A 26,929-nucleotide genomic window follows, 5' to 3' on the forward strand; every position below is an offset into this window, starting at 1 on the left:
AATATATAAATATATATGGCAAAGGGTTGATATCCTTAATAAATAAACACAGGAGACAAGGGTTAGCAATCTTTATTCATAAGCTTCACCAACATATTTGCCATGAAAGAGATTGTCCGTTCTTAGCAGATATTTGAAATTCTATGCTGACTCCAGAGCAAAATATAAATGCTTTACTGGTTAGAGAGATCAGCATTTATCAATGGCAGTGAAACTGCTAGAAATTGTAGAGGAATCTGAGAAAAGCCTGCCCTGGGCTCCATGGTTTCACACTTAGCATAGGAAGGAAAGGGAAGTGCTACAGTGGGGCTCAACTGGCAAGTTTAAACTCTAGAACGAATTATAACACTGTGACCTGGAGTTTCCTCAAAGTTCACAAAGTCCTACCAAGCTGCAGAGAAAAGAAGAATCACTCAATAGTAGCTGTGTTTTAGTCAAGTTAATGTTTTGACAATTCCACGGGGAGTATTTGGTTTCTTTGTTTGGTTGGGTATTTTGCTTGTTTGTTTTAGGAAGCTTGAAAAAAAATCATAAAATAAAATAATTATTTTTGATAAAAAATAAAAACAACAAAAGCCCAGATTTCACAAAGAGCAAAGTAAATCAGTGGAATCCCTTTCATTCCTAGGGGACTGAGAGCCACACAAGAACAAAGCTGCCAAAGCTACAATTAAGGACCTTAGAAGGGCTGCAGTGGACATCATGCCCCTGGCCTCCTCCACCAAAGTGCAGGTGACTTTCAAGTCAGCTGAGACCTCAAGGACCTTCGGCTGCCAAAGCAATCAGAGACAAGGATAAAGTCATCTTTATCACCTTTTGGGGAAGACGTTTTTCAAGGCCTGGGGAAGAAGAGTTTAGACTGTGATGGGGACCCCCTAAAAGAAAAGGACTGTAGGGCTGGGGTTGTGGATCAGTGGTAGAGCATTGGCCTGGCACATGTGGGGCACTGGGTTCAATCCCCAGCACTGCATGGAAGTGAATAAATAAAAAAGAAATTGTGTCCCTCTACAACTTAAATTAAAAAAAAAAAAAAGAAAAGAAAAGAAAAAACAAAAGGACTATGAAGGGTGAATATATCAGTCTGGCCTTTCCAGTGGTGCCAAAGTTAGCACGGTCCTGGCCACACATGTTCACAGGCGCAGTTGAACAGCATAGAGGTGGGGAAAAACACACCCGGGTTCTAAAATAGGCTAAGGTGTCACTGGCTTGGATGAAGGCCCCTGAGGAGACCTGGCTGAAAGGTTCAATCACAGTTGGTCCTAGCACCTAGCAGATCTCTTCCACTCACTGCCTAGGATTAATATGTAACCTCATATTATATACACCAGGTATTAAATGATGCTGCCCACGGAATGGACATCTGCACCTGGTGGACTCCACCTTCCCCACAGCCTTTGCATGCCCTTTCTGTATTTGCATGACTTGCTGGATTCTAACAGTGAAAGCAGAGTTGGTCACAGATGAATTACCACCTTGGGAAAGGCAAGAGCATTTTTCCCAGAAAAGGAAAAAGCACATGTAAAGTCACCAAATGGTGACCACCTCAGGAAAAGAACTGCTTTGACTGCTTTGAACTGAGTTTTTTAAGCACATAATGTTCTTCCTCATTCCAAACCACAAATGAGGAATTGTTACTCTTGGAAAACAAATTCCAAACCACAAATGAGGAATTGTTGCTCTTGGTTTGACTTTGAACACGATTGTTTCTAAATTTTTAGATTCCCATAGATATTCCAGTGGAGTAATGAGTAGGCAGACAACTAACACATCTCAAGTTGTGGGAGATGTCCAGACCAGAGGTATAAATTTGGGCAGCATCACTTAATATGTGGTGTATATGATGAGGTAGATGAGATCACTACAATGAGTGTGAACACAGAAATAGACCAAGCATTGGGCCCTATGGCACACAGAACAGACAGAGAAGGAAGAGGCTATGAAACAGAAAAACCCAGGAGAGTATCAGGTTATGGAAACCAAGAGAAAAAAAAAAACAACATTTCCATAAAAAGGGAGTGACTGGGGCTAAGGGTGCATCTCAGAGGTAGAGTTTGTGCCAACATGTGCAAGGCCCTGGGTTCAAAAGAAAAGGAGGAGGAAGTAGAAGCAGAGAGAAAGAGGGAAGAGGGAGGTGGAGGAGGAGAAGAAAGGAGGAGAAAGGGACTTACCCAATTCTGATGACATTTAGATTTTAAAAAGAACTGAGAGTGACCACAGGATTTGGTAACCAGCACACTGTGCCATTTAGGTGAATTGGTAGCCAGAGGTAGACTTACCATAAGGCTAAGAAGCTCAATTTCTACAGCCCCACACTTGCATGAAGCTTCAGAGGTCCTAGAAAGGGCACCAACAGTATGCTTAAATGTTCATATGTTTTTGTAAAATTTTGAAAGGAAAAATACATTATAAGACAGCTATCTCTTCTCACTGACTCCCACCCCTCCCCTTCTCACTTCCTCCTCATATCAAGTGACACTGTAGTGACCAAGGACATTTTTGGAATTGACTAAAGATAAGTTGTGTTGGGGACACATTTACTTTGGGTTTGACAGAGTATACATACGATTCATAATTCTTTCCTCTGTAATAGCTACTATCCATTATTATGGAATATGCATGGCTTCTAGTGGTACTCGTACCACCCCTGTGGTGACTACCTTGTACAGTGACAAAAATCTCTTGGACCAGAGGTCTTATTTGTATGAACATGCCCCAAGGTATCTGCCATCTTTCTAGATGGGTAGAGGAAGAGAGAGAGACTTAATTGATGGAGTGAGAAGTAGTCTATGCAAAATTCATAATTATTCTCATCAACACATTGTCAAAATTGAAGTTCCCTCCTGTCAAGAAGATACTTGATAATGCAGTGAATTCAATTATTGATACATGATTTCTTTTCCCTTTTTTATGAGAATTGTGTAAAACATGGTTTATTAGAATTCCTGTTTTTAGGTACAGATCTGTAACAGTAATACAAATGAAAAGGATTTCTTTTTGTAAAGTTATATGTATCTCAATTACCAATAATAAAAGACTAATTTTGGTCATCTATACTAGAGGAAAGGTTAGATTATCTTTTCATTCTATATTATAGAATTTTGTCATATGATAAGACAGAGCACACAGTCACGAAATGTAAGGGAAAAGCTATTCAGAGGTGTGCCAGGCACTTAATAAAAAATAACCAGTTATTTTTCTGGATTTTTATAATGTTTGTGACTTTTATCAGCCTTTTCAAAATTTATTATAACTTAATTTATCATTTCACATATTTATTTTCATAATTTGATCATCTTTAAGAGGTTTCCTTACCCACAAACAATTGTCCTGTGAAAGCTTCAAGATTCAAAACCAACATCCATCTCAGTGGAGAAGGTGAAAACTAGAATTAAATATGTTTAAGAAATTGGGAGGAAAAGAAGTAGCAAGTATGGACAGTGCTCCAAAGGTGTAGTCTAGGAAGAAAAGGGATGGGTAATGGGAAAAGCAAGATTAAAGAAGAAAATGTAAGGAAGAATAACTGGGAAATGATACACAGAATGATCCACACCAATTGTGTGGAGGTCCTTGGCTATCACATCTTCCAGAGATTTCCATGATGAATAACATGAGAACTCGGTAAATAAACCAAATGCAACTGGGAATCCAGAAAAGCCTTTCCTGGTGCCTGCCAGACTTACTCTGTACTAGCAATATGGACAAAGAAAATAATTGCATTTTAATAAGCTCTGGCACAGGTTTTTAAATTGTTGTTGCTATTGTTATCTGATTTTGTTTTAGTACAAGAACCTATTCAATCAAAATCTTATGGGAACATCCAGTAATATCAGAGACCAAGGAGAACGATTCTAGTTTTCAAGTCCACTGGGCTTGTTTTCCCAGTGGCCCAGCTGATGTGGGCACTTGGATTACTCTGACCAGCCTCAGAGTTGCATACACTGTTAGAGCAAAGGGAAGAATGGCCCGAGTCTGAATTTCAGATGTGCATGCTAACTTTCAACTAACTTCAGTTAACCAGGCCTCTGTGCCTTCCTAACTTTATGGTGTGCCAAATACCTCACAGAAAAATAAATTAATTGTAGAATGCCCAAATCAAACAAGAAGTCTGATAAACTTGGAATAGTTATCTCTATACCAAAGAAAAACTGGCAGTTACATAATCAAGAAAAAAAAAAAACAGAAAATAGGTATTTATGGGAATTAACTACACAGTTACCTTCTACCCACTCAAATTTATCTGATGTGCATTATCATATACTGATTAGACAGGGCTTTTATCTGGAAATGCTGCTTTGCTGTGCCTGCAGTAAGGCCCCAAAATTTGTATGTTAATAACCAAGCAATTCTTATCATCAGGGAAATTGGAAAATAGTAGACTAAAAGTTGGAAATGCAGATTATCAGACTGTACCCTATCTCTCCTGAATCAGAACCTGCATTTCTAAGGTTGCACCATGCTCAGAATATGGAATTGAATAACTAATCCAGATTATACTTAAAGATTTCAATACTCCCTTCTCAGTAATTCTCAGAACAAGTAGATAGAAAGTCAATAGGAATACAAAAACTAATACCTCTATCAACCAACCTGACCTTTTTGAAATCTATAGAACATTCCATCCATCAACTTTCTCTTCAATTAACATGAAATATTCCTCAATGAAATATAAAAATTAAAATCATACAGAGTATATACTCTTACCACAAGAGAATTAAACTAGGAATTATTAAAAGAAATAACTGGAAAATCTCCAAATATATGGAAATTAAGGAATACACTTTTAAGAAACTAATAGATGAAAGAAGAAATCACAAAGGAAATTAGAAAATATTTTTAACTGAATGAAAGTCAAAACACAGCATGTTAAAATTTATGGAATGTAGCTAAAGCAGTGCTTACAGAAATTTATAGCATAAGTGCTTAAATTAGAAAAGAAAAAAGGTCTACAATGATCTAAGCTGCCACTTAAACTGGGGGAAAAAGAAAATTAAGTCCACATTTCATTTACTAGAAGGAAGGAAATTACAAGGAAAAGAGCAAAAATCAATGAAGTAAAAACTGGACCAAAAAAAATAGAGAAAATCAGTGTGACCAGAATTTGCTGTTGGAAGAGATTGATAAAATTGATAATCCCATAGCCAGACTGACGGGAAAAAATAAAATGAAAAGATAGTACAAACTGAATACCTCTTAGTTAATTTCCTGGGACCAGAAGTGTTTCAGAGTCAGAGTTTTTCAAGTTTGAGGATATTTGCATAGATTGTACTGGTTGAGCACCACTAATCCAGAAATTCAAAATCTGAAACACTTTAAAATCCAATTCAGATTTCAAAGCATTTTAGATTTTGAATTTTTAGGTTAGAAATACTAAACCTGTGTCAGGAATAAAAAGAGGAATGTCATCAAAAATTCTATAGATATTAAAATTAAGAAAAATTTAAGAAATGGAATTGATAAATACTTAGCCACACTAATGGAGAAAAAGAGAGAAAACTCAAATTAATAAAATTCGTGATGAAAAAGGAAATATTATGACAGATATTACTGAAATACAGAAGATAATCAGAAACTATTTTGAAAATTTATATTCCAATAAAATAGAAAATTATAAAGACATCAACAAATTTCTAGAGATGTATGACCTACCTAAACTAAATTAGGAGAACATACACAATTTAAATATATTAATTTCAAACAATGAAAAGAAGATACCATCAAAAGCCTACCAATTAAGAAAAAGCCCTGGAACACATGGATTCTCAGCCAAGTTCCACAAGATACTCATAGAAGAAATAACACCAATACTCCTCAAAATCCAAATTCATTCTATGAAGTTACTATCACCCAGATACCAAAACCAGACAAAGACATATCAAGGAAAGAAAACTTCAGACCAATATCCCTAAAGAACACAGGTGCAAAAATTCTCAATAAAATTCTGGCAAATCACATACAAAAATATATTAAAAAGATAGTGCACCAAGATCAAGTGGGGTTCATCCCAGGGACACAAGTTTGGTTCAACATACAGAAATCAATAAACATAATTCATCACATCAATAGACTTTTAAACAATCATATGATCATCTCAATAGATGCAGAAAAAGCATTTGACAAAATACAGCACCTCTTCTTGCTCAAAACACTAGAAAAATAAGGATAGTAAGAACATATCTTAACATGATAAAAGCTATATATGGTAAATCCAAGACAATATCATTCTAAATGGAGAATATTGAAAGCATTCTAAGAACTGGAACAAGACAAAGATGCCCTCTTTCACCACTTCTATTCAACATCATCCTTGAAACTCTAGACAGAGCAATTAGAAGAAAGAAATTAAAGGGATATGAATAGGAAAAGAAGAACACAAACTATCATTATTTGCTGACAATACAATTCTATATTTAGAAGAGCCAAAAAAAAAATCACACCAGAAAATTTCTAGAATAAATGAATTCACTAAAGTAGCAGGATATAAAATTAATACCCATAAATCAAATACATTCCTATACATCAGTGATGAATCCACTGAAAGAGAATTTAGGAAAACGACCCTATTCACAATAGCCTCAAAAAATAAAATAAAATAAGATATTTGAACATATATCTAACAAAAGAAGTTAAAGGCCTCTACAATGAAAACTACAGAACACTAAAGAAAGAAATTGAAGAAGACCTTAGAAGATGGAAAGATCTCCTATGCTCTTGGATAGGCAGAATTAATATTGTCAAAATGGCCATATCCCAAAAGCATTATACAGATTTAATACAATTTTTATTAAAATCCCCATAACATCCTTCATAGAAATAGAAAAAGCAATCATAAAATTCATTTGGAAAAATAAGAGACCCAGAATATCCAAAGCAATCCTTAGCAACTTCTATCTCTCACACTGCACAAAACTCAACTCAAAGTGAATCAAGAGACTCTGTGCCTAGGAGAAGAAAAAGTAGGCCCAAATCTCCACCATATCACTTAGGAACTGCATTCCTTAACAAGATCCCTAAAGCATAAGAAGTAAAATCAAGAATCAATAAGCAAGATGAATCAAACTAAAAAGTTCCTTCACAGCAAAGAAAACAATCAATAATGTGAAGAGAGAGCCTATAGAATGGGAGAAGATCTTTACCACCTGCACCTCAGGTAGAACATTAACCTCAGGATATATAAAGAACTCAAAAAACTTAACACCAGGAAAAAAAACAAATAACCGAATTAATAAATGGGCTAAGGAACTGAACAGTTAACAGAAGAAGAAATACTATTGATCAAAAAATATATGAAAAAATGTTCATCATATCTAGTGATTAGAGAAATGCATATCAAAACTACTCTAAGATTTCATCTCACTCCAGTCAGAATGGCAATTATCAAGAATACAAGCAACAATAAATGTTGGCAAAGGATGTGGGGGAAAATGGTACATGCATACATTGCTGGTGGGAGTGCAAACTGGCACAACCACTCTGTAAAGCAATATAGAAATTCCTCAAAAAACTTGGAACAGAACCATCATTTGACACAGTTATCCTTGCTTTACACCCGAAGGACTTAAAATCAGCATACATCAATTTTTATAGCATCCCAATTCACAGTAGCTAAACTATAGAACCAAACTTCAACAGATGAATAAAGAAAATGTGGCATATATGCACAGTGGAATATTTCTCAGCCTTAAAAAAAGAATGAAATCATGTCATTTCATTTGGTAAATGAAAATAACATAACGACATAACAAAATGACATAACGTGGATCTAGAGAATATCATGTTAAGTGAAATAAGCCAATCCCAAAGAACCAAAGGCCAAATGTTTTCTCTGATGTGCAGCTAATTCACAATAAAGAATGGGGCTAGGGAAGAATAGAGTTACTTTGGATTAGGTAGAGGGGAGTGAAGGGAGGAGATGGGGTTTGGTGGGGGTAAGAACAGTGGAATGAATTGGACATTATTACCCTGTGTGCATATATGATTACATGACTGGTGTAATTCTATATCATGTATAACCAGAAGAATGAGAAGTTATACTCCATTTATGTATATGTCAAAATGCATTCTATTGTCATGTACAACTAATTAGCAAAAATAAAAAAGTGCAAATATTATAAAAATCAAAAAATGGAATATTAACATGTCAATAAATTTAAAAATTGATGAAATGGACATATATCTTACTATACACAGACCACTAAATCTCACTGAAAAAGTAATTGATAAGCTAAATATCACTATATCAATTAAATAAACTGAATTTCCCATTAGAAAAAAAAAGTCTTCAGATCCAGATAATTTTATTGGTAAATTCTACTAAATACTTAAAGAGTTTAGGAGAATTCAGGAATTTAAAATGAGAAATAATACAAAGATGAGGGTATAGCTCAGTAATAGAGCACATGATTAGCATGACTGAGACTCCATAGTCTCAGTTCAATCCCTAGCACCAAAAAAATTTTTAAAATATGAATAAAGAAAGAATTTTATCCTACATAAAACTCTTATAGAACAGAACACTTCCCACTCACTTTATGAGGCCAGTTTTAATAATCAGAGATGGCAGGAAAGATGGAATCATACTTATTCATCTTAATATTTATTCCATAACTAATTGGGAAAATAAGGACAAGAAGAATTCAATCATTATGGATTTTCATACTAAACTTCCCCCTAGTCTTTGGCATACTGATATCCCTGGACATCTTTATTTATTTGTGTTAATTAGTTAGGAGGTAGCTACTTTTCATATTTTTATAAAATAATGATTGATACTTATGTTAAATTTAAGTTCTATAAACATAATTGGGACAAATGGAAATAACTGAAGATTTTGAGAATGACAAAGCTGCATCTTCAGGGGCTGAGGTGTAGTTCAATGGTAGAGTACTTGCCTAGCATGATCAAGGCCCTGGATTCAATCACCAGCACCACAAAAACAAGCAAGAATAGCAATGAGTTTTCTTACAAAGAAAACAATAAAATTAAAGAACATATAAAAATGCTAAAAATAAGAGTGAAGTATAATATGCACATTAAATCATCTAGAATCAGTGGATTCTCCTACAACATGAAAACTCATTGTTCTATTCTCAGCAGAATTCCTGGGTCCTCCTAGCCTAGCTGCTTCTATCCAGAGCAACCCCAACCCAGACTCTAAAATTTCTCACCTTGACTCTTGAAATAATCCTCTTCCACATACTGTTAGAGTGGCCTCTACAACACCCTGTCGCTCCCTTGCTTACAGCCCTCTGAGGCCTTCCCTCCCTGTCTTCCTAGGCTCACCTCTCACCATCCCTAGCATGCCTCAGCCTTCCAGCCTTAGTGCACTACTAGCTCATCAACCTCCTGAAGATTTTCACTTACTCATCTTCACATGTTAGTCCCTCTTCCCAAAGAGTTCCCCAGGTCCCATTCTCTTACCAATGGGCTTCCTCTGGCTAGGGTTAGTTACTCATTGAGGGGGCTCTTCTCCCCATGAATCTATGAGAATGAAGTCAGAAAATGTTTGATTTGTGTTCATAATGTCTGTGTCTGGCACTGGGGGCTTATCTGGGGCAGTGAGGGGAAGTGGGGCAGAGGTTGTATTGCCAGGATGACAGGTCTGTCCCCTGAATGCATTCTTCAAAAGTGGCAACTTTCTAATATTGAACAATGTAGAAAACATGGTATGTCAGTTATCTATCAATTGTTGACTCTCAGACCCCAATTCACCCTTCATTGCCTGCTCCACAATAAAACAAAGGAACCTATGCATGTTTCTTTTGCCAGCTTGCAAGCTTTATGCTAGACTTTCTCATTAGAGGGCATGAAAGGAACTCTGCAGAAGGAAGAAGAGGATTTGGTTTAGATTCTGGTATGCTCTTCAGAAACCTCCTGAAGTACATTCAGTTTCTATGATGGGGCTTAGGCTGCATGTGGCAGCAGGCAGCCCATAGCCTACAGTCTCCTGCAGCTCCCTGTAGGCAGCTTCTTGTGACATTCACTTCTGTCCCTAGCCATAGTACCTCCTGCTGAAGAGGCTCCCTTAGCATCTCAGGTCTATTTCTTTTTTTTTTTTTTTTTAATTTTTTATTGTGGGTTGTTCAAAACATTACAAATTTCTTGACATATCATATTCCACACTTTGATTCAAGTGGGTTATGAACTCCCACCTTCACCCCATACACAGATTGCAGAATCACATCAGTTACACATCCATTGATTTACAAATTGCCATACTAGTGTCTGTTGTGCTCCACTGCCTTTCCCATCCTCCACCCTCCCCCCTCCCCACCTCTCCCCTCCCCTCCCCTCCTCTCTCTCTACCTCCTCCACTGTATAACCCTGAGGGTCTCCTTCCATTACCATGCAATTTCCCTTCTCTCTCCCTTTCCCTCCCACCTCTCATCCCTGTTAAATGTTAATCTTCTTCTCCTGTTCTTCCTCCCTACACTGTTCTTAGTTACTCTCCTTATATCAAAGAAGACATTTGGCATTTGTTTTTTAGGGATTGGCTAGCTTCACTTAGCATAATCTGCTCTAATGCCATCCATTTCCCTGTAAATTCTATGATTTTGTCATTTTTTAATGCAGAGTAATACTCCATTGTGTATAAATGCCACATTTTTTTTATCCATTCGTCTATTGAAGGGCATCTAGGTTGGTTCCACAGTCTTGCTATTGTGAACTGTGCTGCTATGAACATCGATGTAGCAGTGTCCCTGTAGCATGCTCTTTTTAGGTCTTTAGGGAATAGACCAAGAAGGGGAATAGCTGGGTCAAATGGTGGCTCCATTCCCAGCTTTCCAAGAAATCTCCATACTGCTTTCCAAATTGGCTGCACCAATCTGCAGTCCCACCAGCAATGTACAAGTGTACCCTTTTCCCCACATCCTCGCCAGCACTTGTTGTTGTTTGACTTCCTAATGGCTGACAATCTTACTGGAGTGAGATGGTATCTTAGGGTGGTTTTGATTTGCATTTCTCTGACAGCTAGAGATGTTGAGCATTTTTTCATGTACTTGTTGATTGACTGTATGTCCTCCTCTGAGAAGTGTCTGTTCAGGTCCTTGGCCCATTTGTTGATTGGGTTGTTTGTTTTCTTATTGTCTAATTTTTTGAGTTCTTTGTATACTCTGGATATTAGGGCTCTATCTGAAGTGTGAGGAGTAAAGATTTGTTCCCAGGGTGTAGGCTCCCTATTTACCTCTCTTATTGTTTCTTTTGCTGAGAAAAAACTTTTTAGTTTGAGTAAGTCCCATTTGTTGATTCTAGTTATTAACTTTTGTGCTATGGGTGTCCTATTGAGGAATTTGGAGCCCGACCCCACCGACTGTAGATCGTAGCCAACTTTTTCTTCTATCAGACGGCGCGTCTCTGATTTGATATCAAGCTCCTTGATCCATTTTGAATTCACTTTTGTGCATGGCGAGAGAAAGGGATTCAGTTTCATTTTGTTGCATATGGATTTCCAGTTTTCCCAGCACCATTTGTTGAAGATGCTATCCTTCCTCCATTGCATGCTTTTAGCCCCTTTATCAAATATAAGATAGTTGTAGTTTTGTGGATTGGTTTCTGTGTCCTCTATTCTGTACCATTGGTCCACCCGCCTGTTTTGGTACCAGTACCATGCTGTTTTTGTTACTATTGCTCTGTAGTATAGTTTGAAGTCTGGTATCGCTATACCGCCTGATTCACACTTCCTGCTTAGCATTGTTTTTGCTATTCTGGGTCTTTTATTTTTCCATATGAATTTCATGATTGCTTTCTCTATTTCTACAAGAAATGCCGATGGGATTTTGATTGGCATTGCATTAAACCTATAGAGAACTTTTGGTAATATCGCCATTTTGATGATGTTAGTTCTGCCTATCCATGAACAGGGTATATTTTTCCATCTTCTAAGATCTTCTTCTATTTCTCTCTTTAGGGTTCTGTAGTTTTCATTGTATAAGTCTTTCACCTCTTTTGTTAGGTTGATTCCCAAGTATTTTATTTTTTTTGAAGATATTTTGAATGGAGTGGTTGTCCTCATTTCCAATTCAGAGGATTTGTCGCTGATATACAGGAATGCCTTTGATTTATGTGTGTTGATTTTATATCCTGCCACTTTGCTGAATTCATTTATTAGCTCTAATAGTTTCTTTGTAGAGCCTTTTGGGTCTGCTAGGTATAGAATCATATCATCTGAAAATAGTGATAATTTAAGTTCTTCTTTTCCTATTTTTATGCCTTTAATTTCTTTCGTCTGTCTAATTGCTCTGGCCAGTGTTTCGAGAACTATGTTGAACAGAAGTGGAGAGAGAGGGCATCCCTGTCTAGTTCCAGATTTTAGAGGGAATGCCTTCAGTTTTTCTCCATTCAGAATGATGCTAGCCTGAGGCTTAGCATAGATTGCTTTTACAATATTGAGGTATGTTCCTGTTATCCCTAGTTTTTCTAGAGTTTTGAACATAAAGTGATGCTGTACTTTGTCAAATGCTTTTTCCGCGTCTATCGAGATGATCATATGGTTCTTATTTTTAAGTCTATTGATGTGGTGAATAACATTTATTGATTTCCGTATATTGAACCAGCCTTGCATCCCAGGGATGAATCCTACTTGATCATGGTGTACAATTTTTTTGATATGTTTTTGTATCCGATTCGCCAGAATTTTATTGAGGATTTTTGCATCTAGGTTCATTAGAGATATTGGTCTGTAGTTTTCTTTCTTTGAAGTGTCTTTGTCTGGTTTAGGTATCAGGGTGATGTTGGCCTCATAGAATGAATTTGGAAGTTCTCCCTCCTTTTCTATTTCCTGAAGTAGCTTGAAAAGTATTGGTATTAGTTCTTCTTTAAAGGTTTTGTAAAATTCTGCTGTATACCCATCTGGACCTGGGCTTTTCTTAGTTGGTAGTCTTTTTATGGTTTCTTCTATTTCCTCAATTGATATTGGTCTGTTTAGGTTTTCTATATCCTCCTGACTCAATCTGGGCAGATCATATGACTTAAGAAATTTATCTATGCCTTCACTATCTTCTAATTTATTGGAGTATAAGGATTCAAAATAGTTTTTGATTATCTTCTGTATTTCTGAAGTGTCTGTTGTGATATTGCCTTTTTCATCCCGTATGCTAGTAATTTGAGTTCTCTCTCTTCTTCTCTTCGCTAGCATCGCTAAGGGTCTGTCGATTTTGTTTATTTTTTCAAAGAACCAACTTTTAGTTTTGTCAATTTTTTCAATTGTTTCTTTTGTTTCGATTTCATTAATTTCAGCTCTGATTTTAATTATTTCTTGCCTTCTACTTCTTTTGCTGTTGTTTTGCTCTTCATTTTCCAGGATTTTGAGATGAAGTATGAGATCATTTATTTGTTGGTTTTTTCTTTTTTTAAGGAATGAACTCCAAGCAATGAATTTTCCTCTTAGAACTGCTTTCAATGTGTCCCACAGATTCCGATATGTTGTGTCTGTGTTTTCATTTATCTCTAAGAATTTTTTGATTTCCTTCTTGATGTCTTCTATAACCCATTGATCGTTCAGTAACCTATTGTTCATTCTCCAAGTGATGTATGCTTTTTCCTTCCTTCTTTTATCGTTGATTTTCAGTTTCATTCCATTATGATCAGATAAGATGCATGGTATTATCTCTACTCCTTTATATTGTCTAAGAGTTGCCCTGTGACATAATATATGATCTATTTTTGAGAAGGATCCATGTGCTGCTGAGAAAAAAGTGTAACTGCTTGATGTTGGGTGGTATATTCTATATATGTCAATTAGGTCTAGGTTATTAATAGTGTTATTGAGTTCTATAGTTTCCTTATTCAACTTTTGTTTGGAAGATCTGTCCAGTGGCGAGAGAGGTGTGTTGAAGTCTCCCATGATTATGGTATGGTGGTCTATTAGACTCTTGAACTTGAGAAGAGTTTGTTTGACGAATATAGCTGCACCATTGTTTGGGGCATAAATATTTATGATTGTTATGTCTTGTTGGTGTATGGTTCCCTTAAGCAGTATGTAGTGTCCCTCTTTATCTCTTTTGATTAACTTTGGCTTGAAATCTATTTTATTTGATATGAGTATGGACACTCCTGCTTGTTTCCGAAGTCCATATGAGTGATATGATTTTTCCCAACCTTTCACCTTCAGCCTATGTATGTCCTTTCCTATCAAATGCGTCTCCTGTAGGCAGCATATTGTTGGGTCTTGTTTTGTGATCCATTCTACTAGCCTGTGTCTCTTAATTGGTGAGTTTAAGCCATTAACATTTAGGGTTATTATTGAGATATGGGTTGTTCTTCCAGCCATATTTGTTTATTTCTGTTACTAAACATGGTTTGTTTTCCACTTTGATTATCCCCCCCCCTTTACTGTCCTACCTCCAACTGTTGGTTTTCATTGTTATTTTCCATTTCCTCTTCCTGTAATGCTTTGGCGAGGATGTTTTGAAGAGATGGTTTTCTAGCTGCGAATTCTTTAAACTTTTGTTTATCGTGGAAGGTTTTAATTTCATCCTCCATCCTGAAGCTTAATTTCGCTGGATACACAATTCTTGGTTGGAACCCATTTTCTTTCAGTGTTTGAAATATGTTATTCCAGGATCTTCTAGCTTTCAGAGTCTGTGTTGACAGATCAGCTGTTATCCTGATTGGCTTACCCCTAAATGTAATCTGCTTCCTTTCTCTTGTAGCTTTTAAAATTCTCTCCTTATTCTGTATGTTGGGCATCTTCATTATAATGTGTCTAGGTGTGGATCTCTTATGATTTTGCACATTCGGCGTCCTGTAGGCTTCTAGGATTTGCGATTCTGTCTCATTCTTCAAGTCTGGGAAGTTTTCTTGTATTATTTCATTGAATAGACTTCTCATTCCTTTGGTTTGGAGCTCTGTACCTTCCTGTATCCCAATGACTCTTAAATTTGGTCTCTTAATGTTATCCCATATTTCTTGGATGTTCTGCTCATGGTTTCTTAACAGTCTTGCTGAGCTGTCTATGTTCTTTTCCAGTTGAAATACTTTGTCTTCATTGTCTGATGTTCTATCTTCTAAGTGTTCTACTCTGCTGGTAGTATTCTCCATTGAGTTTTTAAGTTGGTTTATTGCTTCCTGCATTTCTAGGATTTCTGTTTGTTTGTTTTTTATAACCTCTATCTCCCTGTATAGTTGATCCTTTGCTTCCTGCATTTGTTTGCGTAATTCGTTGTCGAAGTGATCTTTCATTGTCTGATTTTGCTGTTTAATGTCTTCCTTGATACTCCAGATCATCTGAAGCATGTATATCCTGAATTCTTTATCTGACATTCCATCTGCTGCAGCTGTTACCTCTTCTAAAGTTGCGTTGACCTGCATTGCTTGTGGTCCTTTCTTTCCTTGTCTTTTCATACTGCTTGCGTATCTTTCCTGCAGGTGCGGGCGGCGGCTCTGCTCTCTTCTTATTCCAATTGGGGTGTCGTGGCTACCACGCCGGCAGGTCACTGGGCCTGTTCTGGGAGCTGGCGGCGGCTCTGTTCTGCCCCTACTCCAATTGGGGTGACGAGTGTACCACGCCGGCAGGCCACTGGGCCTGATCCGCCGGTCGGTTGCAGGTTTGCCTACCCTGCAGGCGCGGGCGGCGGCTCTACTCTGCCCCTACTGCAAATGGGGTGACCTGTCTGTCGTACCGGCAGGCCACTGGGCCTGTCCCGCTGGTCGGTCGCAGATCTGCCCACCTTTCGGGCACGGGTGGAGGCTCTGCTCTGCCCCTACTCCAATTGGGGTGTCGTGACTACCCCGCCTGCAGGACACTGGGCCTGTTCCTGGCACGGGCGGCGACTCTGCTCTGCCACTACTCCAATTAGGGTGGTGTTTGTACCACGCCGGCAGGCTCCTGGGCCTGATCCGCAGGTCTGTTGTAGGTCTGCCTACCTTGGAGGCGCGGGCGGCGGATCTGCCCTGCCCCTCCTACCACGCCTGCGGACCCCTGGGCCTGATCTACAGGTTGATCCCTGGTCTGCTCACCCTGCGGGCACGGGTGGCGGTTCTGCTCCGCCCCCGATTGGGGTCACGTGACCACCACACCGGCAGGGCCTGATCCGGGCGTGGGAGAAGGATCTGCTCTGCCCCTACTCCAGTTGGGGTGACGTGTGTACCACACTGGCAGGCCACTGGGCCTGACCCGCCAGGCTGTCACAGGTCTGTTTACCTTGCACGCTCATTCGTCACAGCGCGAACCGCGGCTCTGCCCTGCCCCTCCTACCACGCCCATGTACCACTGGGTCGCGGGTCTGCCCACCTTGCGGTTGCGGGTGGCGGCTCCGCTCCGCCCCCTCTCCAATTGGGGTCACGCGGTCACCACGCTGGCAAGCCGCTGGGCCTGCTCCGGGTGCTGGCGGCGGCCCGGCTCCTTCCCTCTGGCTCGACGACAAATTGAGGAGACTCGGGTGACTGTGCCTCACCCCCCCTACCAGGAGACCAACTGCTTATGTCACCACTGGTATTGATGAAGTTCCCTCCTCCGCCGCTTTCTGCAGACATCAGATCTCTGCCATGTTGGTATCCTATGCGAATGGCAGCATTTCGTTCCCCTTGCCGGGCAACCAAAGCACCGGGTGAGTCCTGACCGGCCCTCAGCAGGACCCGGACCGAGAAGCAGTTTCCGCGGGCTCCTAGCCCCGGGCCAGGGAAGTTCCGGGAGCCGGAACTCAGCCACTCCGTGCTCGGTGTAAGCTCCTATAAATGTAAGCTCCAAGAAGCAGTCCCCGCGGGCTCAGTTCCGGGAGCCGTAATTCGGCTGCTTAGTGCTTGTTGTATGCTCTGGTAGGCGCAGGGTCCAAGAAGCAGCCTCCGCGGGCTCAGCAGCCGCTCCGCGCTGGGTATTCACTCCGATAAGATCAGCTTCTAAGAAGCACCCAGGCGTTGAGCCCTAGCAATCTGTCTGCAAGCCGCAGGCGAATTGCAGCCTGAAATTACCTGTTCTATGGCTGAATGAGCTGCGGTCAGTCGAAAACAGCGGTGGTGACGTCAGTTTACCAACATGGTGGCTGCTGGCCTCCTCTGTGGTCTGACCGGTGTGGAGAACCGAGATGGACCGCTTCCTTCCCCCGTCTCGAACCCAGAATTCAGCCCTGAGTATGGTGCTTGCGCGGCTGGCAGAAACTGCAGCGCTGTAACCCTGCGTCTCTATCCCAGCGCACGCTGCAGATTCTAGCCTCGGGCCGATTTGCTGAATAAGCAGTGCGACAAACCTCTCGCGTTTGAGTCCCCGTAGCTGATCCTCGTGCGATGGAAATCCTTCCTCCAGGTTCCGGAGCACCCCACTATTGCTGGAAATTCCTAACAAGATATCCTTTAGCCGTCCTGACTTGTCATACTCCCACACAGTGAAGCAGCACACGGGGGCAATGCACTCCCCTCGCCGCCATCTTTCTTCTCAGGTCTATTTCTAACAAGGTCTATCAACATGGCACCTCAACATTTCCCCCACCATTGATGAGATCAAAAGGGCTGGGCTGCACCCTCTGCAATTAAGTGAGGAAACCTGATAGGGTTTCTAGGGCAGGGGGTTTGGGAATGGTCCTTTGAGGTTTGCCCTGGAGCACAGACTGAGCTCCTATATTCTCTATTTCTATATTCTTTAAAGTCCTCTTGACTCCTTGGTAGCAATTCCCTGTTACTCCAATCTCTGGTAATCATTAATACTTTAACTCTTCCTTGTGATTTTTGTCTCCTGGTTGGACCCTGACCAATAGTTTCCAGAAGAGGAGCCACGTTAACCTACTTTCTCTCCCTGGTAACAAAACCCAAAAAAAATCTTTTATCTGGCACATGGGACAAGTTCAAGTTTGCAGAATTAAAGCAATGAATCCATATCCGGACATTATATCCATAATTTAAACCAGTTTAAAGCCAAGGTACATAAAAGGTATAAGAAGATATTGTCTATGAAAGACAATGAGTTCTACATCCTAGTGACAAGATTCACACAACAAGGTAAGCAACCACTTACCATACATGTGAAAGAAATTCTTGTGAACCAAACCTCTTCATTAAAAACAGCAGCTACTTCTAAGGGTGCCACCTCATACTTACATAAAAATATAGTCGCTGAAGGTTTTCCAAACATTACTCAAAAGGATAATAGTTATTTGCATGTTGGTCTGACACCATGTAATATGGTTAATGCTTTTGAGGACCCACAACTAAATCAAAATCAGGACAATAATCTGGGTCTTTGGGACAAACATGGAAAGCTCAAGAGTGTTTGGATATGATTTTGGGGTGCTCCTGACTAGGCTACATTTCTGCACTAGAGGGCAATACTCTCATTTAGAATCTACTCTCCATTTGCACACAACTAATTTTCATTATTGCTTTTATTACTCCCAGTTAGGGAATTAGTTCACTTAAAGGGAAAAATCCAAATAGTACATGAAATTAGAAGCCATCCAGAATTCACTTAGGGGCTGTGGAAGATCTGATCACCAACTTTTTTTTTTTAAACCCCAAAAGTAATTTTTTAGTTCTAATTTTTGCCTGAGCTGTTAGAACTTACATCTTTCAATGTGACTAATTCTGTAAGCAAAGCTCAAACCCTTCATCAGCCTCTGCTGTAGTCTGCCTATCAAGAAGCCACCAAAACAAAGCTCCACTTTGTTTTTTGAAGAGTGTATTTTTGGCTCAGTGTTTTGCATGAGGTCTTGGGTTCTATCCCCGGCACTGGGAGGGGGGAAAAGTAAATTTCACCCAGAAACTGTGGTTTAAAAGGGAAGAGCTTATTTGCCTAACATTTCCAGATGTCGTCAAACACAGGATTATTCTACATTAGGGAAGTGAAGCCAGAATTAGACAGTCAGTATAGATAAGTGAATCAAGTCAGGTCGGAATAAGGAGGCCAATTTTGAGTGAGTCCGGGAAGTTGAAGACCATCCCCTGATGGATTGAAATGTTAATTCCTTCAGAGCCCTTCCTCCACCCTTACCAAGAACCTGCTGTTGCTCCAATCTGTTGCTAAGGTTACCGATCCCAGGAATTGCCCCTCCCCACAGGGAGCTATAAGGTTGTTAATTAATGTGTCTTTGGCTGCTCCATCCTGCCCTTCCCCCTTCAGCCCACCTGTTTCCCACCTTTTGGCCTTCCCATTGAGCATTCCTGGGCTAGTCAAGTACTCAGGAAGGAGAGAGATAGGGGGAAGAGAGCAGGAGAACAAAGGAAGCCTAGGATATATAAAAAGGGCAGAACACCTCATTTCTTAGGATACCAGGATACCAGCGATGGCCCTCTTCTCCCTCCCGGGAAAAGTCTATGTTACCCCTTTTAAATAAACCCTACTTTATATGCTTGCCTCGGCATGCTTTAACATGTGAGGAAGCAGAACTTGTCATCGATAACTGATAACCGGCAGTATCAAAGGAGAGAGGACGGGGACTTTGTCAATTAAGCTTCATTAGGAGAATCATAGGAACAGAGTCCTCCTACTTCCCAAATGCTTGGGGACACATAATCTAATTTTTCCAGAGTAGCAGGCTCTTCCCTCATGCCTAAAATTGCATAAGTATAGGCTCCTCAGCAAACTACTGAACAAGGTCAGGTTGCTCTTTGGGAAAACTATCTTGGGAGTGTAACGATGAGGTTTATGTAAAGTTGAAATGTATGATACAGGGCTCCATCCAATTCTCAATTAAAATAGTCAATATTTGGGGGGCATTTATTTTTCTACTAAATGAATTATTCATTTTTCCTTCATAGCAACCCTGAATTCCATGAGGTAATACCTTGCTCGAGGTCATTTTTTTTTTAAATTTTATATATATATAAAACTTAACTCCTTTAATCTCAAACCATGTGTCTTAAATTACAGCCTCAAACCCTCAATAATGGTGTTTCTAACTGTCCTTTGATAAGGTCATTTCTTTAAAATGGAGGAATGGAGCAGAGCCTGACCCCCACACTCTATAGTTTGCTGTCACTGGTAAATCATAAGAGTCGGAATGTTAGAGTATACAGACTACAGAATCCACTGGAAGCTGAGGCAGGAGGATCATGAGTTCAAAGCCAGCCTCAGCAAAATTGAGGCATAAGCAACTCAGTGAGACCCTGTCTCTAAATAAAATTTAAAATAGGGCTGGGGATTTTGCTCAGTGGTCCAGTGCCCCTAAGTTCAATCTCCGGTACTATTGGCATCAGATCCGCCATTTAAGGTTGGAAGCCATTTTAAACTAGGGACTCCTAAGTTTCGATTTAGGAGCCACTTTATCTAGAGATCCTGAGGCACTGTTGCTTAGCTTCCCATAGAACAGGTGCCTGCTAAAGGGTGGACCCCACCCTAGCCCATGACATAACCCCTAAAGCATGCTTGTGAAATTCCTCTTGTAGGCTATAAAGCTGCTCTGTAAGGGACAGCCTTGTCAGTTTGCTCCATGCTCTGACAATAAATCTCTCGAGTGGGAAAAAAGAAAAGAAAAGAAAGACAAAGAAACCAGGGTCCAGTGAAAACTGCCTATAAATAAAGGCTACCCAGAATCTCAAATTTTAAAAAAAATAATTCTGTCTGTAAGTTGGAAGGATGGTGGAGGGAGACCCTCAGCTTATCCATTCATTACCACCACCCCCATATCATATCTTGTTCTGCTAACTCTGAAACACCCCTGGCTTCACCCAGCAAGGTACAGAAACCATTTTGAAGTTAAGGAAACTGATCTTGGAGAGTTACCATTCAGACCCAGCTCTGAGAGCTGAGCTGAAGTCACAAAACATGGCTCTTTCCAGTGAAGTTATATTAAAAACACAATAAAAACAACAGAAAATGATTCCTTTGGCTGGTATAAAAAGTTGAAATTCTCCCAATAGGAGGAACCAAGGCTCTATTTCTACCTTGGCAGCTCAGCCAATTCCCTCAATACAGCTCATGTTTTGAAGGGATGGGATTGGGATGCATGTCATGAAAATTATCTTAAATATTTACCATTTGCAAACGCCAAGGCTGCTGCGTGGTTCTGCTGCTTATTCACCACACCACATACTCAGCTCAGCAGAGTAAGATGGGGCCCAAATCATGGGTCACCTCTGCCTGCAAGAGATGCCCTTTTAAATTGATCCAATAGGGTCATCTGCTCACCAAGCAGAGTATCCCTGAGGCGGTCTCTGACAGCAGCAAGGCTCCTTTCCCAATTCACACAAAAGCACCACAGCTGAGCCCTGACAGTGGAAATGCCATTTATGGTTTATCTTATTTAATCCTCATTTAGTCGCTACAACCCTATGAGGTACCTCTGATGAGACCTATTTCACAGTTGAGGAAACTGCTTAGTTCCAAGTCTTCCATTTACATAGGCAGTAAGTGTTAAAGGGGGACATGAAATCCACTTTGCTTTACTGCCTACGCGTAAGGATGGCCTAAGGCCTGAGCCTAAGCAACTCCATTTTAAAACTCCAGTCTCACTAGGCATGCCTAATGCCTAACAGAGCCCTCCAGTATGGCTCTCAGGCACAAACAAGTCACTTCTCCCCACTCTGACAAGCTCAGAGTAAAGCCTCTGGCATGTTGTTCTCACCCCAATAAGGGGGAAAGGCGAAAAGATGCGGGGAACGGGGGCCCACCAGACCAGATGTTTTAATCCCAGGGTAAATAATGTCACTGAGAGACCTGGTGGCAGCTCATAAAGATTAAAAGGGGGGTCATCCCCTGAAATTTGGTATAAATAATGGAGCAAATGAATTCAGCCAGCCAACACCGATGCCCTCATTCTGAGAGCCTGTTGAGGACCTGGACCTGGACCAATATGTCAATACCTTTGGTCGTTGGCCTGATCCTCTGCATTTTCCTCACCACTCTCAAACTCTACAGCCACATCTTGACTCTGGTGAGAGCCACAACTTCTCCCTATGACCCTCTCCTCCACCAGCCATCAGCTCCATCCCAGGAGAAGCCTGCCTTGGTTCTGGATCTGGTCACCACGATCTGAGTGAGTGTGCATCTGCTGGACTTAAAGCCTAAAGGTTGAGACTTTTGATCTGACATTTGAACTTAGCATGCAAAGGAAATGTCTGTCATGAGCCTGTCATGATTAAGTGTGTTTGCCGTGCTTAAAATTAATCTAGAATTGTTTGCTGTGAATTGATTATGTCTATTGCAGTGCCTAGCTTTAAAGATTGTTGTTTTCTTGATTAAAAATTTGTATTGAGTGATTTGAGTGAATAAAGCATTGACAAGGGCAGAAGCACGTAGACATTCTTTGTTTCTCCCCCTTGACTGCATAAGTCGCACCTTTTACCATCACAACCGTAAGCCAGTACCAAAATATTCTTGTGCAAACAAATGAAAAGCTCTATGGTCACCAATGTCACACAGGCACCTGCAGTGCCAGTGAGCACAGCTGGTTGCCAGATGACTCCCCAAGCACCTTCCTCTCACCTATATGCCAAAATAAGTATACAAAAGGTGACCAAATAAACTCTTAAGTCTGATATTAGCTATTTCATTGTGAAATATTGCATACATAAAACAAATGTATAGTTTAAAGGGTAAATTAAACACTCATATAATCACCACGCAAGGCAGGAAATTACCAGGACCCTAGAGGACACTTCACCAGCCACACTTCTTCCCTCGTCCCTAGAGGTAACCCCAGCTCAACTTTTATGATAATGTTTTATTCCCACATATACATTACTAAGCAATATAATTGAGGTCACTCAATAAATAGTTGCTGAGCATCTAATATATGTCAGGCTCTATTCTAAACATTTAAAATAATAATAATAAATATCCTTCCTCCCTTGGGACTATTGTTCTAAAAAATTTTGTGTTTGTCTGCTTTAAAACTTGATACCAGGGTTGGGGTTGTGGCTCAGTGGTAGAGCACTTGCCTAGCACGTACGAGGCCCTGGGTTCGATCCTCAGCACTACATAAAAAATAAATAAATAAAATAAAGGTATTGTGTCTAACTACAACTAAAAAATATATTTTTTTAAAGCAACAAAATTTTATTTGTTCACAGTTTGGGAAGTCAGGAGTCCAAAATCCATGTGTTGGCAAGGCCGTTCTTCCTCTGAAATCTTAGGGGAATCATTCCTTGCCTCTTCCTGCCATCTTGTTGTGGCTGCCAATCCTTGGTAAAAAAAAAAAAAAAAAATATATATATATATATATATATATATATATATATATATATATAAAATAAAGTAAAACCTGATACCAACATCATACATATATAAAACACTGTGTGACACTGTGAGATTCATGCGCTTATGTAGTTGTAGTTCATTGCTGCCTATAGTATCCCATTGCACAAGTGTTTCATGGTTTATTCTTTATTCTGATGTTCATCTGGATTCTAGGTTGGGACTATGAGCTTTCTTGTACATGAATTAAGATGCACATAACCATGAAATTTTCTGGGACATACACCTATGCAGAGAAATCCTAGAACCTTGGGTATGCAAATCTTCAAATTTACTAGATGAAAGACAATTTTACAAATGTATCCTCCCACCAGCAATGAATGAGTTCTCATTGGTCCACATCCTTGCAAATACTTGATTATGTTGGACTTTAAAAATTTTGCCAATTTATCCAAGCTGGTACATGTCTGTAATCCCAGGGAGGCTAAGGCAGGAGAATCACAAATTTGAGGCCAGTCTCAGCAACTTAGTGAGGGCCCACACAACTTAGTGTGAACCTGTCTCAAAAAATAAAAAGGGTTGGTGATGTGACTCAGTGGTTAGGTGTCCCGTTAGGTGTCAATCCCTGGTATCAAAAAAAAAATAAAATAAATTTGTCAATTTAATGTGTTAGTGATATCTCAAAGTGATCTTATTTTGCTCATCTGTTTATTGGCCTTTTGAATTTCTTTTGTGATGTGCCTATTTAAGTCTTTTTTTTTTTTTTTCCTTTGCAGTCTTGGAGGTTGAATCAGGGGCCTCATGCATGCCAGGCAAGCACACTGTAAGGAAGTAAGGAACACCTGGGACTAGAAGAGATAGGGAAGGGTTCTTCCCCTACAGATTTCAGAGAGAACTTGGCCCCAATGACACCCTTATTTCAACAGATTTCTTTTGTTCCAAGTCAACCAGTTTGTGTTACTTTATTGCAGCAGCCCTAGGAAACTAACGCAGGGAACTTTGACACTTGATAAGTGTAAGGGAAATAAACTGATGATTGTTTGCGGGGAGGGGAGCTAATAATGCATTTCTTCTATTCCCTCCCCAGCTACCAACCCCAGAAAAATAGTCTGAAAACTATGGACACCAGCAGTGATGATTCTGGAACCAGGTAGCAAAACATGACAAAAGCCAGAGGGGACCGCTCTCACTGCACCCTGCTAGGAACCACAGAGCAGTTCTGGCACCACCAAATAGCATTTCCCCAGAGTCACTGACAGCAGAGGGGATCATTAGAGCAAACCTCTTCCTGAAGACAGATCTGATGCATCTGGGAGTCTCAGTCTACAGTAAAAAGTCATCATAATAAACTAGATGTGAATGTTGAAGTGCCAACAGTTGCACCACAGGCTGATGGAGCCTGATATTTGCTGAGCACCTACTATATGCCAGATACAATGCCAAGCAAGCTACTGAGAGATCGCACCTCAAAGGCAGCCTCAGGGTAATTGTGAACAAAGAAAAACAACAATTTAAGGACGAATTTTTATCACCTTATCTATTGGTCTAGCTCAAAAAAATAAAATGAAATTTGAGAACATTATGTTAAGTGAAATAAGTCAAACTCAGAAAGTTTTCTTTCATATGTGGAACTAAAGAGAAAAGAGGGAGAGAGAGTGGGGTAGATATCATGAAAATCGGAGACCAGTAGTTAAGGAAGGGGACCAGGGGGAGGGAAGAGGGGAGGGAACAGAGAGGCAGTGGGGAATGAAATTGACCAAACTGTGTTGTATGTATGTATGAATATGCAACAACAAATCCATAAGATGAGTAATTATAATGTATAAATTAAAATTTTAAAATAAATAAAACTGCCAAGGGGCTGGAGGTATAACAGTGGTTTATTGCTTGCTCAGAATTGGAGATCATCCTGGGTTCAATGCCAGCACTACAACCAACAACAAAATTTGTTAAAGGAGGAAAATTTTTCTCTCTTCCTTTGAAAGGTCTCTGTATGAACAGGGCAATTAATCACCAGAAAGTGGGGGCGGGGAGAAAACAAAAGGAAAAAAGTACTTCCTCCATCTAACAAGATCAAAGGAAATGCTCCTGTTACTTACTGATGGGAGCTAGCAAATAAATTCCACCTGGTGAGAGAACCATAAACTCCAGGGTTTATAAAAAAACTGTTGCTTTGTGAAGTTTTTTCCCAGTCTGTAAAGGTGGGAGGGAATTAATATGTGTTGCTTATGTATATGCCAGGTAAGACATTACTTCATCTAATCCTCAAAAACCCTATGAAATAAGTATTCTCTCCTCCCCCACTTGCAGATAAGGAAACAGTCTCTGATGGGTTGTGAAGCTTTGTCAAGGTTACTCCTTAGTAATAACAGCTGTAAATTGAGCCCAAGTTCACCTGGATGCAAAGGCACCAAGATCCCTAGGCAGTGGGTCCTGAAAGAATGCCAAATAAGAACACTGCTGGCAAAATCCAGGCAAGCCACTGAGCCTGAATTTAAATGACACTGACAGGAGTGGGGGTTGAGAGAATCTGCCATAAAAGCTGTTATTCTTTATCTAAGACTCATTAGGCATTCAGAATAAAAGCCAATTGCTGACACAATTTTCTGCTGTATTTAATAACCAATCAAGGATACCAAAAGGACTCTATCAAAATTATCTCTTCTAACCACTATTTTTTTCAAAAGATTGTTAATAGCTTTTTTTTTTTTTAATGAAGTCCCTGGTTAGGGAAAACAAGGGTTAAGGACCTAGGAAATGACAGTTTTTGAGGCACTGCTACAGACGTAGGTGGTTTTATAAATAGATGGGAGGCGGGAGACAGGAAACTGTGGAACCACTGGGAAACAGGTGGTTACTGAAGTCTTGTGCAAAGATGAGAGAAGCTAAGGGAGTAGGTTGATGTGAGAGGGCTCCACAATGTTGGTAGTGGTTACTCAATCAATATACAGAAATGAAAAAAATCCTAAAATCCTGAAAGCAAACACAGTTGGTCTAAGATGACTCAGAATTCTCTCCAGAATGTCGTTATGAGAAAAATGCGATTATCTGGATTCTCTAATCTTCCTCTACAGACTTAAAATCATCTGCTTCTAAGAGATCTGATCTTTAAGTAAAATACTTCCTCATATTTGCAATCCGGTCTCTTAATGAAAGAGACTAGGATAGCTGTTCTTATTTCACGTAATATTTTATAGAAATATTTTTTAGTTGTAATTTGACACAATACCTTTATTTTGTTTATTTTTATGTGGTGCTGAGGATTGAACCCAGGGCCTTGCACCAGGGCCTTGCAGGAGCTAGGCTAGAGCTCTACCGCTGAGTGATAACCCCAGCCCGCAGATAATAGTACACATAAGAACCTAACCCTTCAGTCCTCCTCTGTCGCAGCATATCTGCTTCTTCCATTAATGCTAGATTTCACAGGTGTCTAGCTCCAAGGGGATAATCATCTAAATGCCAAAGTTTGCACAACATCCCTATTCGCAAGGAATTCAGGTTGTAAAATCTTAGGAATAGCCTTAGAAAAACCACCAATTGGTAAAAAAAAAAAAAAAAAAAAAAACTCATGGGTTATCATAATCTCAAAATAGTAAACAAAATCCATAAATAAGGTCTAGATGAGTCTATTTCAATTCTAGATTAATTTAGCAGCTGACACAATTGATTCAAATAATTGAACCTTATTTATCTCCATCAAGAAAATAACATAGTCATTTTTTATAAATCAGTGCTGCTTTCATTTCTATTGCCCGAAGTTGGACTACATGTAAGCAGAACCCTGAACTATGGAGAGAAGATGGTTAATATACATTGGAAATGGTCTAGTTCCGTAAATAACCCTTTAAAGCATCAAATAATTTTAGTTCCCAA

The sequence above is a fragment of the Marmota flaviventris genome, chromosome 5, assembly GCF_047511675.1.
Source record: "Marmota flaviventris isolate mMarFla1 chromosome 5, mMarFla1.hap1, whole genome shotgun sequence".
Classification (NCBI taxonomy): Eukaryota; Metazoa; Chordata; class Mammalia; order Rodentia; family Sciuridae; genus Marmota; species Marmota flaviventris.